Raw genomic sequence first — 16941 nt, 5'->3', positions numbered from 1 at the left:
TTATTGTTTAGGAACTAATGAGAACACTAAAGAATGTGGAGGGTAGTCAAGTTCAATCCCATATCTTTGTTCAAGGTGATCTTGCTTTTCCTCTTCCTTTTACTGCCTTTGGTGATTGATTAATTGTTTAAGTCATTTACAGTACTGGACATGGCTACTTCTCAGATGTGAGAATATGCTGCTTTTCTCAGTTTAAGGAGTGGAGTCGGCGATGATGGAGAAGGCTTGTTGTCTTGTTCCATGTAGCACTTACGTGTGGCACTTTGTAGTTTGGTTTATTTGAAGCTATAGTACTTATGAGATTATTGTTGTTCTGAGTAACTTCATGGTTGAATGCACTTAAACATTATCCAGTATTATGTCAGTTGTTATCACCGTGGCAACAAAGATAGGCTTTGAAACTGAGGCAAACTCATATTTGGGAATTATACTTCCAAAAACAAAACACAATGTCTATCAATTTCCATCAATGTAATATACCAGTCACTCATGTGATTAGAATTATAAAAAATGCGTCATGACTCATGACAAAGTGACAATGCATAATATCGTGTGAGAAATGTCAGCAATCAACATATTTTAGGCTTTATTATCTACTAATAATTGACAAGGGAGGCTCCTCCGGACAGGTTTGGCGATGCAGATGTAAAGTGGAAGCAGTTCAGGATCGTAAAGTCCTATGCTAACAGGATTTGACTCATGTTTGTTCTGTTGTGTGCTGAAACAAAACAAAGTATCGGCAAATGCGTGTCTTACAAGTAATGTGAGGGCTTGAGAACATACGCCCTGTTTTTCTGTTGTTTGTTCCCTTGTCATTCATTTGTGTATCTGGGCATCAATATTAATCTCTTAAAAACGTCTTCATTTATGTTCCTATGACATTACAGTATTTTTTAATGCATTTATTTTTTGCAATGCACTTCATGCTTTGTTTTTTCTCCTCCATTGTTTCACATTGTAATTAGTTTTGTTTTGTTTTTTAAATGTATTTAATATTATAATGTATTTAATGTAGGAAACACATACATTATAATATGCCTTGTTTACCATGTAAAGCACTCTGTAACAGTATGTTTGTAACGGTCTGTTTTGAAAAGTGCTATATAAATAAAAATGTAGTTACCACTTACTAACTTATCAAACTGATAAATAAATACCGGCTCCTCGATTGGGACATTGATGCTGTAGTCTTGTAAGAGTTTGTTATAGCACTAAGGATTAGAACAGGAACATCTTCCATGGTGTTGTGACTGTGCCACCATGGGTTAAATGTGTGTGTAATTGTGTGGTTTGTCCAGGTCTGGCACCATGCTGGAAGGATACAGCCCTATGACCCAGGCCCTGCTGGGGACTCTGTTCACCTGGGCTCTGACTGCTGCCGGAGCTGCCCTGGTCTTTGTCTTCTCCAGCCGACAGGTATTTAAATTAACTTTACACCTGCTTTTCAATGGAGCAGTTGGCATTTCGGGAAATATGCTGCACTTGTCTGTTAGAGCAAAGCAGTCACACAGCAAGCGTCATCTTTTGTAGACAGCCTATGGTCAGCAGCGAGGCAACACTTCAGCTCAGGAGTCTCTGCTTGTCTTCTGCCAGACCAAGCCTACTTTTCTCTCTGCTAAAATATACAGTTAAAATAATCTGTGTTGACCCGCATAATGACAATACCAGCAACATTCACTATAGTAATGCACAGACTTCAGGCCTCAACACTGGGCCACATGGACCTTTTAGTTCCTTGTAGTGGAGAACCTAGAACTAAAAGTTCCTGGTACTTTTGGTGGAAAAGCATCTTACCTTTGGGAGGAGCCCATCTAGCCATTTCTCCCTTCTTCCAATACTAATGGTTAGCTAAATGTACCACCTCCTGGCTATAACTTCATATGTAATGGACAGACATTAGAGTAGTTGAGTATAGGTTACCAGTGTTTTGAAAACGCTCAGAGACCAAAACACAGTCACCGTAGTTATGTGCATGAAGTAGACAAAAATGGACATGAAGTGTAATAATACACTTTGGATCGCAGTGGTGTATAGCGTGAGTGAAACATGAGCCATTGCAAGTCATCCGTATGATTGAAAAATGGGTCTGAATTGCCGGCTGTGTTGACATGCACAGCTTCAAGTGACAGAACATCAGTTGGTGCGTTCTTAGCCATTCAGCAAGTAGCTCAGGATTGCCAATACATCTGCTTCAGATGGGTCAGAGTGCCTCACACAAAACCCATTTATCGACCTAACTGGTTTGCACATAGATTGCAGTTTGAATGGGAGATGTATGTTATGCCAGTCACTAGGAAGAGGTTTAGTGGGATTGGGAATATTGATTTGACTGATCCGCCTAATCTCTTTTCTCTGCCCTTTTTCAGAAGCGCATCTTGGATGGAAGTTTAGGCTTTGCAGCTGGGGTGAGTTGGATTTCTGTTGAGCTCAAATGCACACACACACACACACACACACACACACACACACACACACACACACACAGACACACACACACACACACACACACACACACACACACACACACACACAGTGCAGGTAAGATGTGATGGCTTTGAATTTCTTTCAAAGACAATAAAAAAAATGACACTTTGATAGGCCAAATTATTACATTATTACAAAGTTTAAGACAAGTGTTCCCTTGAATACATTCTTGGCCTTATCACGTCGAAAGAAGTATTATGCTGTAATAGAAAATATACGCCGAAAGCCTCATTATCTGACTCTCTTGGATTTCCGGAGGGAGAAGCAGTTCACGGCCGACACTTATCAGATATATTAGAGTAGGGAATTAGGAGCAAACTGAACTGTGTGAAGATACCTATTAAAACAGTAACATTATTAAAAAACACATGTTGTACTATGTCCCTTGACGGATTTGCTCTGTGTTTTTTTTTCTTTTTAACTTTTTACAAGTCCATAAAGGAGGAAAATGATGAAAATCTACACATATTGTGAGAATGTTGAAAATTTATTTAATTTTATATACCAATCAGCTGTTTGAAATTGCTTGGCTGCATCACAACAGGTGGTAAACAAAAAATTAACATTGATTATTATTATTATTATTATTATAAATGGGATTTGTCATTATGATTGACTATCCTTTAAAGCAGAAGTATATTTTTTTTCTTCATATATTACTTCACTGACTTTTTTTCTACAATTACCATTATATTGAAATTTGATTTGTGACTTCATCTCTAAATACTATATTGAGTCGCTATTGTCTGCCCCCTACATTTCCGCCAGAATGACAAGGGCACTCGGGAAGTGACATGAAATGTATAACTATTTTCTGTATTTCTGATGACATTTGTATTGCTTTCAAAAATTTCCGAGCTCAATCCACACTGTATTTATCTTTTGGGGCGTTGCTTTGTACAGTAGTTGAGTCTAGTTTTGTTTCAAAAGTATCTATAGAAATAGAGTACAGCTTTAAAGTTGATTTGGCTGTGTTTAAGCAATTAGTTGCCTGTTGACTCGTATAGTAGACACACATAAAGTCCATTATCTCTTAAACGTAGTACACTGATCCAGTGTTATTATATAAAATGCCATTTTAAATATTAAAACCAATTTTGACCGAGTCTCCCTGCACAGAATGAGTCAAGAATATGCACTGCCGCAAATTGTTTTCATCAAATGGTTGATTCAACTTCTAAATAAGCAGAGAGCACTCCACCCACTGTCAAAACATTGACAAAGGTATTATTTTAACCAAATGGTTGATTCAACTTCTAAATAAGCAGAGATCACTCCACCCACTGTCAAAACATTGACAAAGGTATTATTTTACTTGATCATCATATTACCCTTGTGTGATCTTAACTTTTTGTGTACACTCAGTACCCTAGAGGACAAAAACGTCCTCTCCCTATACACTGCCATAAAAACAGTATACAGTAATATTTTGTTCTACTTTTTTTTTACAAACCTTTTATCCCACTTGACCTCTTTACATACATATCAAATATTCATTAATTTGTAATTGCTTTTAACCCTTTACATGCAAGCTTATGTGATGACGTGAGCCATTTTTATTTAAAAAAAACACAAGAATTGAAACATTTCTCATATAATAGACGCAAAGTGGATTTTTTTGAGTGGGATAATCAGACTCTAGGATATGTTAATGATTTGCAATAAAACTGCTTTTGATACATGTTTAGTATTTGTGCAGTCACAGATGCAAATAAATACTCACACTCAGCTCCCTAAGGACAAAAACGTCCTCTCCCTATAAATTGCCCTAAAAACATTATACAGTAATATTTTTTTCTACTTTTTTTTTTGAAAACCTTTTATCCCACTTGACCTCTTTACATACATATCAAATATTAATTCATTGTCAGTTGCTTTTGACCTTTTATTTCCAGTTTCTTTGATGATGTCAACAAAGTACCAAAGTAACAAAGTGAACCTGCAGCCACCTGAAAACCCACAAATTGCACCTTACAACTGCACACATATGCATACGCACCAAGACACACACACATACACACACAGTAATTTCACTACACACACACAGACACAACCCTAAGGTATCCATATGGATCCACACTTTCCATTAATTTCTCATATTTCTTATGTTTAGGCCCGCAAAAATTACAAAAAAGTACAAAAATGGTTTTAGGGAGCATATTTGATCCTCAAAAAAACAGGAGGAAACAAATGATTGAGCTAGATAGGGCTAACAAAAACTATTTTGGTGTCTTAAGTGTTGGATTATTGCCTAATATCATCAAATGTACATGTGTTTGTCATCATGGCTATGGTTTGAAAAAATAAAGTTTAAATTGGGCCATTTTTTCCATACACGTTTGAGTTTGTAAAGTTTGGCTGTGTGTACACAAACACACACACTATATTTTCTCAATACACACAAATGCACCACACAGTAGCATGGAAGTCGCTTTGGATACAAGCGTCAGCTAAATAAAATGTAATGTAATGTAATGTCAAATCACTTTTAGTCAAAATCAGTGATTATATCCTCACCTGCAAGTACTGTGTGAGTGTGTGTGTGTGTGTGTGTTCATAAACAGCCTAGGCTTTGTGAACAGGCCCCTTCGTTTACATACGCTTTGTTTACATGGCCGTTTACACAGCCTGGGCTGTGTATTACCACCAGATTTTCTTTTCAGCCTACACACAGTACGGACAGCAGATCGTGAGAAGATATTTACTGATCTTGACAACAAGCCTTCCACATAAAAGTTGAGTTTTGTTTTAGATTTTTGATTGGACAAAAAAAACGATACAATGGGGGCACCCTTAGCACAGTAGGTAGGGCATCCCCCCGGGCCGGGCCCAGCAGCAGACCCGGCTTCGATTCCCGCCCGCGGTCATTCTCTGCATGTCACTCCCCTCTCTGTCCTATTTCACCTCTGTCTCTTCATACTGTCAAATAAAGCATGAAAAATACATAATAGACATAATATTTCCTCACTTTGTGGAAAAGAGAAGATTGCTGTACTGCAGACGTTGTGGCTCCAGCGTTCACACTATAGTTATTCAAATCATTATTATTATTCCGTTTCCATACCCTTTCTGGCTCACTTTAAATCCTTCAAATCTTCAGCTATTTAAACCATTCAACCATCACAATGTTTAGCTCTTTCAGAACCTTAAGGGACTGCTTTTAATATTTTTCTACATTTTAAAATATTGAAAATATTCAGCTTTTTAACCAATCATTTTAACATTGAAGCTGATGGGAGCAGCCTTCAAATCCTCTAGAACTGTAACTCCTTCAAATGTTCAGCTACTTAAACCATTCAACAATCAAAATGTTCAGCTCCCTCAGCACATTATTGAACACATTGTTCAACATGTTTCTACCTTTTAAACTATTTAAAAGCTTTTTTTTTAATATATTTTAACATTGAAACGGATGGGCTTTGAAGTGTATCTACTCCGGCATACTTTCAGCTACAGCCTCCATGCAAACAAGTCACAAGACATTAAGCTATTCAAATCATATTCAACTTTTTTAAATCTTCAACAGTCTTTGAACAAACAGTTTTAGTTTTAAGCTTTTCAGCCTCTTTCTAAATTTATAATGGGAGTGGATGGGACGGAATGTTCAGAAGCAGATTGGGGGACCAACTGTTACAGTGTAGAACTGGTGTAAAAATACACCAAAGCCTATTTGATAACTTCCTGTCATTCCCACAAATTAAACCCTACATTGATAATTTTGACATCAAAATGTAGGACATGTTCCGCAGGTCGCATACATGTGACTACTGAAGCAATCGGGCCTAAACAATAAGAAGTTTGAGCCTCCAAGTGAAATAGTGCCCAACCAACTGCTGCAGAGACTCCCATGTCAACTGAGACCTGACATTTCTGGAGAAAGGCAGACTGTACTACACTTTTAACATACTCGTGGTTCTCACAGTTTTCATATTACAGACACAATTTTCACACCTTGTCTTCATCAGATTATTCTGGTTATAACAGTAAATTAATTTTGTCAGTTAGAACCATGACCTGGGAGTTAGAGGCCGTTTTTGCTTTTGCCCTAAACTGTTAATGTTACCTCTTTTGGGGAGAAGGGGGTTGTCTTTTCTAAATTTGCCTCTTCTAATTATTAAGGGGGACATAAACAATTTGTTTACTAATGTATGTGTGTGTTGTCTATTTTTTGTATTGTGTGTCTTTGGAATGGACCTTGAGTCTAATAATAAAAGTTGATGATGATTTACCACACTCCTTCACCTGATTCATATTAATTCAAGTCCATTGAAATACTATTTCACCGTTTTTATTTATTTTTATTCATGTCTTTCAACTTTTTTATTATTTCAGCAAAAAAACTCTATTCAAACTTCTAAATATTCCACATCTTTCATAGCTTACATTGTGTATCTTCAACTTTTCAATTCCTTTCTTACTAATGAGAACTTTTCAAACTATTTCAAATCTTCATACTCAACTATCCAGTTTAGCATACGCTTTTTTAGCATTCACATGCATTTTCAGCAGGAAATGCATTTTCTAGTTTTTCTTTGACTTCTTTAATCCAGTTGTCAGAAATGAGTAGTTCAAATTACTACACATTCCCCTGATGCACATCATGATTAAAACATCTTTTTAAAAGCTGATGCAGAAGTTTCTCAAAAAAAAGCTTCTTGGGGAAGTATGCAGCTGCCAACTAAATTTCTATTTAACACAACAAAATGAATAAAGAACATCTTACCTTTTCCTTCTTTCATTTCCGATGATAAAATCCTCAGTGGTACATCTTTAATGAGCACATAAGTAATGAGCCCGGGCTTCTCCCTGTATCAAAAGCAAAACATTATGACACATAAACCAACTGGAGAATAGCTGCACTGTTAACTTGTTTTTATTTGTTTTCTACTTGATATTCTTTGGTTTGTAGTTCCAGAAGATTGTCTGATTTTTCCTGTTCTGATATTGTTATTGTTTGAACATGTTAAACAACAAAACAAGCAATTCAAAGCAGCCAGTTCAGGTTCTGGAAAACCATAATGGACTTTCTTCAAATTTTTTGACATTGTATAGGCTGAACAAGTAATCAATTGATTCAGAAATGAACTGATGGATCAATCACCATTAGTCATTCTTGCAGCCCATGTTCTTCCCTTCAATATCTGATTGAATGACCCTATCTACCACCTCCAGCCTCCTGAAAGGATGAGGAAGTTACAAAAGCTGGACAAACTGTAGAGTCCCCAGGAGCTAAAGCACAGGAAGCATAGAGAGCACAAGACATCCTCACATACACCACAGGCAAACACAAGATGAGGGAGGCACAATAGCTGGCTGTGTGTGATAATACAGTGAGTGGGGTAGGAGGGCTGTGGTCGGGAGAGCAGAGGGGGTCTAATAGCGGTGCGCTGTGTTTTGCCGTAAGGGCTGGTTTGGCTGGCGGACTTTGGCAAAAATCCTCAAAATATCAGGGACCTACAGAGTACGACATAGTCCTGTCAGAAATGTCCTTCACCAAAGAGGATTCTTAAGTCTAACCATAGATCACAAATGAAATGCTGAGGGACCACTTAAAGAGCTTAGTCACACACTGTAGCCATTACAGATGAGTCAGGCAGCACAGTGGAAGTAATTCTGGCAAAAAGGACTGCATGGGAAAATGTTGTCCGTTGTTTATTGGTTTTAAAGCTCCTTCCTTTTCCAAGTTCCCAAGTAACGTGAGGTTGATGAGGCTAACATGAGACTAATGTTGTCATAATTAAACTGATTAATATATTAATATATACACATATTTAGGTGAACATGAATAGAAATTGATATGAAGTTTGAATAATGCTTTGGGAGAATGTGTCTTCAAACCCACACAGACATCATGTGCCCTTGTACCATTATCATCGCTTAGAACAGAACACAAGACCTACGACAGTTATTGTGAAATGGATTGGGCCAATTTCAAACGGGTGAAAGTAAAAGTTGCGAAAGGTCATTTTTTAGTTATTATTGTTTATGTATACAAAAACAATAATAACTCAAAAATGACCTTCCTCTTTAAACCCTTTTTCTGAGTACTCAGGGTAATGATTTGCTAGTTTGATCCCTGCAACTTATTCTCTCTTACACATTAGATCAGGGGTCACCAACACAGTTAGAGGCACCAGGTAGCCCGCAAGGACCATATGAGGCGCCCGCAGGCCTGTTCTAAAAATAGCATAATAATCTGTTTCCCACCTTTTTTAAATCATTGTTGATCATTATTGTGGGAAATCATTAACATGATCAGTGTCTTCACATAGATGAATATCATTAATCATTGATAATATATAACTAAAGGCAAACTGAGCAAATTTGTTATTTCAGAAGTTAATCAAATTGGGTGCCCTTCATATGACTTATGGCGCTTTTCCACCGCATGGTATCAGCTCGACTCGACTCGACTCAACTCGCATTTTTGGCGTTTCCACCGCAATTTCATGGTACCTGGTACCTGCTAGCGGCTGCTTTTTTAGTATCGCCTTGCTCTAGGGTCCAAGCGAGCTGAGTCGAGCTAAAAGGTGACGTCGGCAGACGGCCGGCCGCTGATTGGCCAGAGACTACCGTCTGCCGGCTTCATTCTGTTGATTATTCTCCCCTTGATTCTCAACAACTCTCCGGGACTTTTATGTGTATTTTGTCTCGCCGCGTGCAGCCTTCTTTGGCTCGCTTTCATTTGATTTGCATCACAGACCCGATTTTTTTCTCTCCATATATTCGCTAAGCTCACCCAGTTGTGTTGGCTGTTGGGGAAGTTACTTTGAACATACGAGAGGAGACATAGCAGCTAGGCTAAATAGCCTATAGCAGCAAGCTGGGACAGACATGATAGCGAGCGATTACATTACAAGCCTCGGACTGCACTGATTACCTCAATAAAATATTCAGGCTGAGACACGGCTTGCATTTGAAAACACGTATCCTGAAACAAGCACTTAACAGTCAACTTTATCATGCCCGTGTTTACGTGCATAGGGATGTACGTGACGCATCCCTACAGCTGTGTGGCAGTCACACATCAGGACACAAACCCTCCCTTTTAACGGCCCGTAGCAATATTATTCTACTTCTTTTAGCAAACAGATACAAGGGGAGTATTTTCTTAAACATTTCTCATCCGTGTTTTTGGCGGTTGGTTCAGTTAATAGTGCAACAACTGCTCGTAATTTCTGCTTTGCTACTTGACTCCGGAGTTGGCTTTCAGCCCCTTACGACAACCCCGCCCACGTTCAGGAGGTACTATTTTCGGTGGAAAACGACCCGTGCTGCTACCAAACCAAGTTAAACTGAGTCGAGTTGAGTCGAGTCGAGCTACATTTGCGGTGGAAAAGCGCCATTAGTACCCATGAAGTAGCCCTCAGGTTCAAAAAGGTTGGTGACCCCTGCATTAGATCAACACATTGTACCTTTCCTATTTTAAGTGTCTCACATTACCAAATGTCCCAGATTACCTGAAATCACCCTACAATTTAAATTACCTTAACCATAGACACACTTTAAAGAAAATCACATGTGTGTCATGCCCACAATAGACAAATTACCTCTTAAACACATAATCTAAAATTTTAATCCAGTCAGAAGACCTACATCTGGTGCCCATTTGCAACAGTTGGGCTGCTTGTAAGAATAAAAGCCTTAAAAGGAACAGCAGGCTATTACCAACCAATCATTTTAGAAATTCACAGATTTCAGGCAACCTATTATAAGTCATCGTTACTGAAATATTTTGTCATTAATCTATATTTCCAAACACTATAGACCATTTGCTGGAGCACCAAACCGTTTTAGCTAAGACTAATGTAGTTCAAATAGTTAGGTAAATGTGAATATTTATTCAATTGAATTCAAACTTTTGAATTTAATTTAAAATGTCATAATGTTTCAACTTTTTAATCCTATTCATATACCGTATACTTCATACTTATTCAACTTTCAGCTATCCAGTTCATCTTAAGCTTTTCAGCATCATCATTCACACAGCAATTTCTTCAGAGACTATTTTTCTGGTTTAAATTAACATTGACAATTTGCACATATTACAAAAACTGTCACAATGTCAACTTTTATCATACAACATTTAGTTTGAAATCAGCACACAGTAACACATGTGGAACCCAAGGGGTGGCGTCCAATTAATCTGACACTGATATGGGATGCATTGACAAAAAAGGTTGGAAACACTTATTTCCACATAGTTGTACTGTAGGATTTAGTTGCATCACTTCTACTGTTACTCAAATACAATGTCCTAGTAGTTTATGCTGCATCTCTTTGCTCCCCACACATCCTGTTTTGTCATCCACTTTTAAAAGACTTTGAAAAGACTGAAGACTGAAACCTTCTTACATCACACTAAGAAGAACCACATCTAACTCACACCTGAATACATTAGTTTTCAGTCACAGAGTGAGATTTTGAAAAGACAGGGGGTCTCATATTGCAAGACTACAACTAGATTCCTTTTGAGATTAATATTATTTCCGCAAACGCGATAGTGATTATTTAATTAAAAAAAGGTTAATTCAATATTCCGAGCGGGGGACTTCCTTTAGTTATTAGACCATCTTTATTTGCTGATCTCGTCCCCCAATAACTTTAACTCCTAACCCTGTATTTGACGGTGAAGTGTTAAGGTTGCGCAGCTGTCAACCTGGTTCTCCCGCCGAGGCTTCAAGGAAAAAGTGTCCGATATAAGTGCCTGCACAGGCGGACACAGGTCGCGACTAATGCCGCTCCTCCTGCGTGTTGCTTGGTGCATGCGAGAGTGTGACAGTGTTTACGTCATTTCGCTTGAGCCAACCCCTTAAGACTAACGATAATATCAAACATGTTTGATAATGTCGGAAAGTCAAGACGGGAAGAAGACTGGCTGAAATCGGGTCGGATGACCACTTTACACCAAACGACTGAGATTACGTGCGCGCGCCACAACTCCAGCACGACTTCTGTGATTTCAGTCCGACATTGGAAGATTGTCTGCGACTGTCAAATCGCGTGAAAAATTGTGTAGTGTAAACCCAGCATAAAATGAGTCTTATGCTGGGTTTACACTAGAGGACTTTTAAAAGACTTTGAAAAGACTGAAGACTGAAACCCTCTTACATCTAAAGACAATCAACTCACACCTGAAGACAACTTGTCATTAGTTTTCAGTCACAGAGTGAGATTTTGAAAAGACAGGGGTCTCATATTGCAAGACTACAACTAGATTCCTTTTGAGATTGATATTATTTCCGCAAACGCGATTGTGATTATTTAATTAAAAACAAGTTAATTCAATATTCCGAGCGGGGGACTTCCTTTAGTTATTTGACCAGCTTTATTTGCTGATCTCAACCCCCAATAACTTTAACTCCTAACCCTGTATTTGACGGTAGAGTGTTCAGGTTGCGCGGCTGTCAGCCTGGTTCTCCACCGAGGCTTCTATGAAAAAGTATTAGAAATAAGTGCCTCACCAGGCGGACACAGGTCGCGACTAATGCCGCTCCTCCTGTGTCGTGCTTGGTGCATGTGTGAGTGTGACAGTGTTTACGTCATTTCGCTTGAGCCAACCCCCTAAGACTAGCGATAATATCAAACCTGTTTGAAAATGTCGGAACGTCAAGACGGGAAGAAGACTGGCTGAAATCGGGTCAGAAGACCACCATACACCAAACGACTGAGATTACGTGCGCGCACCACAACTCCAGCACAACTCCCGTGATTTCAGTCCGATATTGGAAGATTGTCTGCGACTGTAAAATCTCGTGAAAAGTTGTGTAGTGTAAGCCCAGCATTAGATATGATAGATAGATAGATAGATAGATAGATAGATAGATAGATAGATAGATAGATAGATAGATAGATAGATAGATAGATAGATAGATAGATAGATAGATAGATAGATAGATAGATAGATAGATAGATAGATAGATAGATAGATCTTTCTCAAAACCAAAACCAAATCTCAATCAATTAAAGTTTATCGGGCTTCACTGCAGTGATCAGTGAGTTAAACATGGGTCTCACTCTCATTGGTGCCAGCAAATACCAGACGTCTGCTTAAATTACAACTAAGTAATAGTAAGGTTTTATATAGCTTCTTGTGTGCGGTTTTACAAGGGGTCATTCATTTGTATTATCACAATTATGTGTTTCCATACAGATGCCAGAATCCACCTTAGGGCCAGTACCACACCTGGTCTCTGGCTGCACTGGAGAGATAACGCCTGAATAGTGACTGTATTCAGTAATGTGAATGATGACATGTGTGTTGACCATCCAAACACTGCACAGCCCTGTTTGGTTTCTCGTTTTGAATACTGACCAAACTGTAGATGCTTTCAAGATTTAAAATGTATATATTTTTTCAATTAAATTAAATTAAAAGAACAATGAAGAATGTGTATTAAAAAATACCTTAAGTCACATTGAACAATTGTACAGTATCCTGCCATGGTATTACACTTCAAATAATATTTGAACTGAAAGTATAATTTCAGAAAGGAACTTTTCAGCATTTTGTAAAAAGAAAAATCTAAATGTATCTGTCATTTACTTTTGGGGACAAGGGGGGGATTTCTGGGAAAAATTGTTATTTGCTTAATTTTAATGAAGCTTTGTTTTTTACTTGCAATACATGTAAGGCTACAATATCATCAGTCAAAATTAAACATAACGGTTGGTTACGTTGAAACCCAGGTTCTCTGAGTGGAGAGACTATCTCTCCACCCTACATATTCCATATGTATGGGGAAAAGGACACATTTACTGTAAGGACTGAGAAGTAGTTGATTGACTTTCGTCCTAGATTACGTCCTCATCTTTGAAAGCAGTTTGAATGAAATGAGGAGATTGTTGTGTAACTTAGTTATGGTTGAGAGACACAAATGTCAAGTGCAACCAATGTTCATGATATTGGTTTTTCTATTATTATATATTATGTCTCAGATTCTAATTCGATCATTTACGAGATGTTCTTCATTTCAATTCATTTTTATTTGTTTGTGTATATTTGTATGGAGGGAGCTTGAGAACTGAGAACTTTGTCACTGAAATCTCTGTGCATGACAATGAAAAACTTGAACTGGATTGTGTTCTTCTTCAACTGCTGCTACACTTAACCACACAAATGGTTCTGAACTCCTGTGATTTACTATGTTCAGAAGCCAGCTCTACAAGCAAGAGTTTAATTGAATTTGCCCCCAAAATGAATGTTTAGCAGGCAGTTGTGTTCAACACAGCTTGCCTGGACTGCAACTGATTCAAAGACAGCAGAGTCAACACTGCAGGGACATGTAAGAATAATTATACAAAAGGCAACATCAGTGTAGGCCTATACAAATACAGAAAATAATTATAAAAAAGCAATGATGAATAAACTCATCTGAAACAATCGAATGTGTTATTTTTAATCAAATCGTATTTCATCTCTTACATTCAGGAATATGTAGCAAATGTGAGCAAAGTGCAAAAAACACATTTAGTTTTCCAGATATATATTGATAATGCAACAATGCCAATGCAGACCCATTAACTATATCAGCACTGACTGGTTGCTGAGGAATTCAAAATAGAAGGCTGATAATGGCTTAGTGCAAGACTGGAACTTAAATTCCACTTCCAAGTGAGATCCAATGTCACTGATCCCAGGACACATACTTACTTTCTGCGTTTGAATCAATTCAAGAACATATGTCATTATCCTTCACTAACAAAATGCAGCAAAGTCGTTTCCATCCCCGTCTAAACACTAGATACATGATATAGCATACATATCTATTTCAAACAAAAACAACGGAGAAAAAAGTAATCGCACATGACACAAATGTACAAATCAAGACTCGTGCCAGCCAAATTGAATGTGATCCAATGAGGCCAGTTACAACAGATCAGTGTTGTTCCATGCCTCCCTTTACAAGCATGCACAAAACCCCCAACACACACACATACTGCAGGCTGCTGCTCTGTGTTAGCTCGAAAGGGCTTGAACAGTCTCACCTACCAGCAGTGCTGACCGAATGATGAGGTCTAGTCAGCGGAGGGAACCTCTTGTACTGGGCGATGGTGAGCCAAATTCACGTTGCTTTAAGTGACAATCACTGTGTGGGAAAAACGGGAGATATGTGCACGCCCTGGGCGCACACACAGACGGGTGGGATCGGGGATGTGACGTGGGCATCAAAGCTCATCCCTCTTTGTACAGTGTGGCAGAAACGAGAACCGCGCCGGGAAGCTTGCTGTGGGTCCGAGAGGCATGAAGTCCGCAGGCAAATATAGCGGTTTACTGGTTGACTTTTTTTTCTCTCTCTCCGTTACAGCGCGTTCCCTCTCCTCTCAGCGCAGCAGGGACGCATGCGCATGTGAGTGCGCGCACCGGCAGCTGGAGAGAACAGATCCAAATACCATGACTGCAAAAACGTACAAGCCGAAACCTGAAGGTGACTGACGTTGAACGTGAAGTGAACACGGGTTATGGAAAGCCTTCCATGTGATCCCCAGTTTATTGTGATCGTTTGCCCCGTGCCTCCTCGATCTGCCTCAAACGGGACTTCTATCCCAGAGGGACGAACATCTGGAAAGACTTTGCTGTTGGTTGTGATTTTTTAAAAGCTCTGAATGTAACAGATAACAGAGCGAGACGCACAGTGGTGGAAGAAGGTGCTTATGCTCCCAGTCCTAGTCATGCCTTCAAAATGTTGCTTGCTTAAATGAACAACAGTATAGCTACATAATTGCATCTTAATTACCAAAGTTTAAGTCTACTGGTTGTTCCTAATGACTCATTTAATAATGATGTAAGATTGTATGACAATAATCAATGCATTTTTCAAATAAATTGATAATTGATGCACCTGGCAACGTCATTTAATCTTCTATACACTGCTTGACATTTTTTTTTTTAAACTCTAATTTAATGTTTTATTTGATTACATTCCCCAGTTTGTACTGTCACACTGAAAATCTGTTATCAATTGGTTCATTCTCAACTACTGCACTTTTGTTTCGACTATATAAGGCCACATCTGCGCCTTGACTGTGACTGGTGTAGGCTGCTTGACCCACATGCCTACAGTACCCTATGTCCACTGAGAAACTCCAGGTGTCCCATATGCTACCTAAGGATACATAACATCCTAATTCTGTGACAGAATATTCATTTCAGCAATTTGTTTTTGCAAATACAAATAGAGATCTGATGGCAAACTGAACAAACCCGCTGCTACTTTGACTATAGAGTGTGTGGGGTGACATACTGTTCCACTTGTTGTGAACGGGCATCCAGTATGGTCGAGGATAATACGCATGCTTCTTAGCCAATCATTTCTGACCATTACCCTGCAGTTCCAGTTTCTAGTCTTGCTAGATGCATAGATTTTCTTCAAGTATTGTAAAGATGAATAGGTCATATATGCTTATCTTCTGTGTCTGTCTCACAGACCATAGGTCAGCCTTGGAATCTGTGAGGAACAAACGCTCAGGAGTGCAATGGATAGTGGCGTTAAGTTTACATAGCAAATCTCTGCCCATCAGATTCACAGGACTCTGATATTAGGAAAGAATGTTGTACTTCTGACCCTTTAAAGGAAACGTTTGTTTTGCGTGACACTGGCTCCCTCATAGGAACACCTGAAACTCCTACAGTCGTGATATGACCGTTTGTAGGTAGGCAAACATTCTCACTAGCTTTTACAGTAGAAAGTGTTGCTCCACTATCAACCAAAATAGACACTGTGGACCCATTTATTTCTACTGGCATTAGTGGGTCTTCAATAGGGGAAGAAGAAAGTTTAATTATAGCTGCTTGAATTAACTTTGTATGGTCTGATTCTGTTTCACAATGGCCTCCCTATGCTTGATTGTAATAGGTAGGTCTCGCCTCTGGGGGAGGTGGAGGAAGTGGTGGAGGTAGGGCTTTTTGTGCACGGCTATACTCATATGCACGGTTTCTACATTATCTCGCCCAGTGTCCATACTTGCCACATTTTCTACAATGTCCTTTTCTCCTGTTTCTGAAATCATTGTTTTGTGAGCAGTGTGGGGAAGTGTGTGCTTTGCTCTGCTGGCTGATGTTATTAAGTTCTATCTCACTCACCCCTCCCTTTTTGATCCCTGACCCTCCTGCTGCATGCGAGTCTCTCTCCCTTAGTGCTTGAACTGCAGCTGCTATCAAAAGTAATTCATCCTCTTTATTTCTACTCACATGTTGTATCTTAGCTTCTTCTATCTTCTGAGTTACTTTTGGGTATGAGGATACAATAGGCACATCAATCATGGAAGACGGGAGCGGTAGGACGGCCTCTATCAGAGTGGCCACAAGACTTTGTGGTGAGGGGGGGGGGGATACTCTGCCGTTTCACCCATTCGAATATCATGGCTTTAGCATTTTGTGTGGGGTTTGATCCATGACACTGCTTTATCTATAACCATTTCCTCAGCTCTAGTTTTCAACGCAGTTTCAAGCAGTGG

At 38.9% G+C, this 16941-nt stretch overlaps 1 protein-coding gene across 2 annotated transcripts in view; it reads right to left on the bottom strand.

Annotated features, from left to right (window-relative positions):
• Positions 1 to 14780, bottom strand: part of LOC307271378 (CMP-N-acetylneuraminate-beta-galactosamide-alpha-2,3-sialyltransferase 4-like) — a 40544-nt gene extending 25764 nt beyond the window's left edge. The window contains exons 1-2 of one of the 2 annotated variants that reach the window (XM_080053808.1): positions 14473 to 14780; positions 7208 to 7290 (exon numbers count right to left, since the gene is read on the bottom strand). The gene's annotated coding sequence lies outside the window, so the exon portion shown is untranslated. The remainder of the gene's footprint in view (positions 1 to 7207; positions 7291 to 14472) is intronic. The other variant, XM_080053807.1, reaches the window with a different exon arrangement.
• Between the last annotated feature and the right edge of the window lie 2161 nt (positions 14781 to 16941).

The sequence above is a fragment of the Ammodytes marinus genome (assembly GCF_949987685.1).
Source record: "Ammodytes marinus genome assembly, chromosome: 3".
In the NCBI taxonomy this organism is placed as follows: Eukaryota; Metazoa; Chordata; class Actinopteri; order Uranoscopiformes; family Ammodytidae; genus Ammodytes; species Ammodytes marinus.
This window is presented reverse-complemented; position numbering and strand designations above follow the sequence as displayed.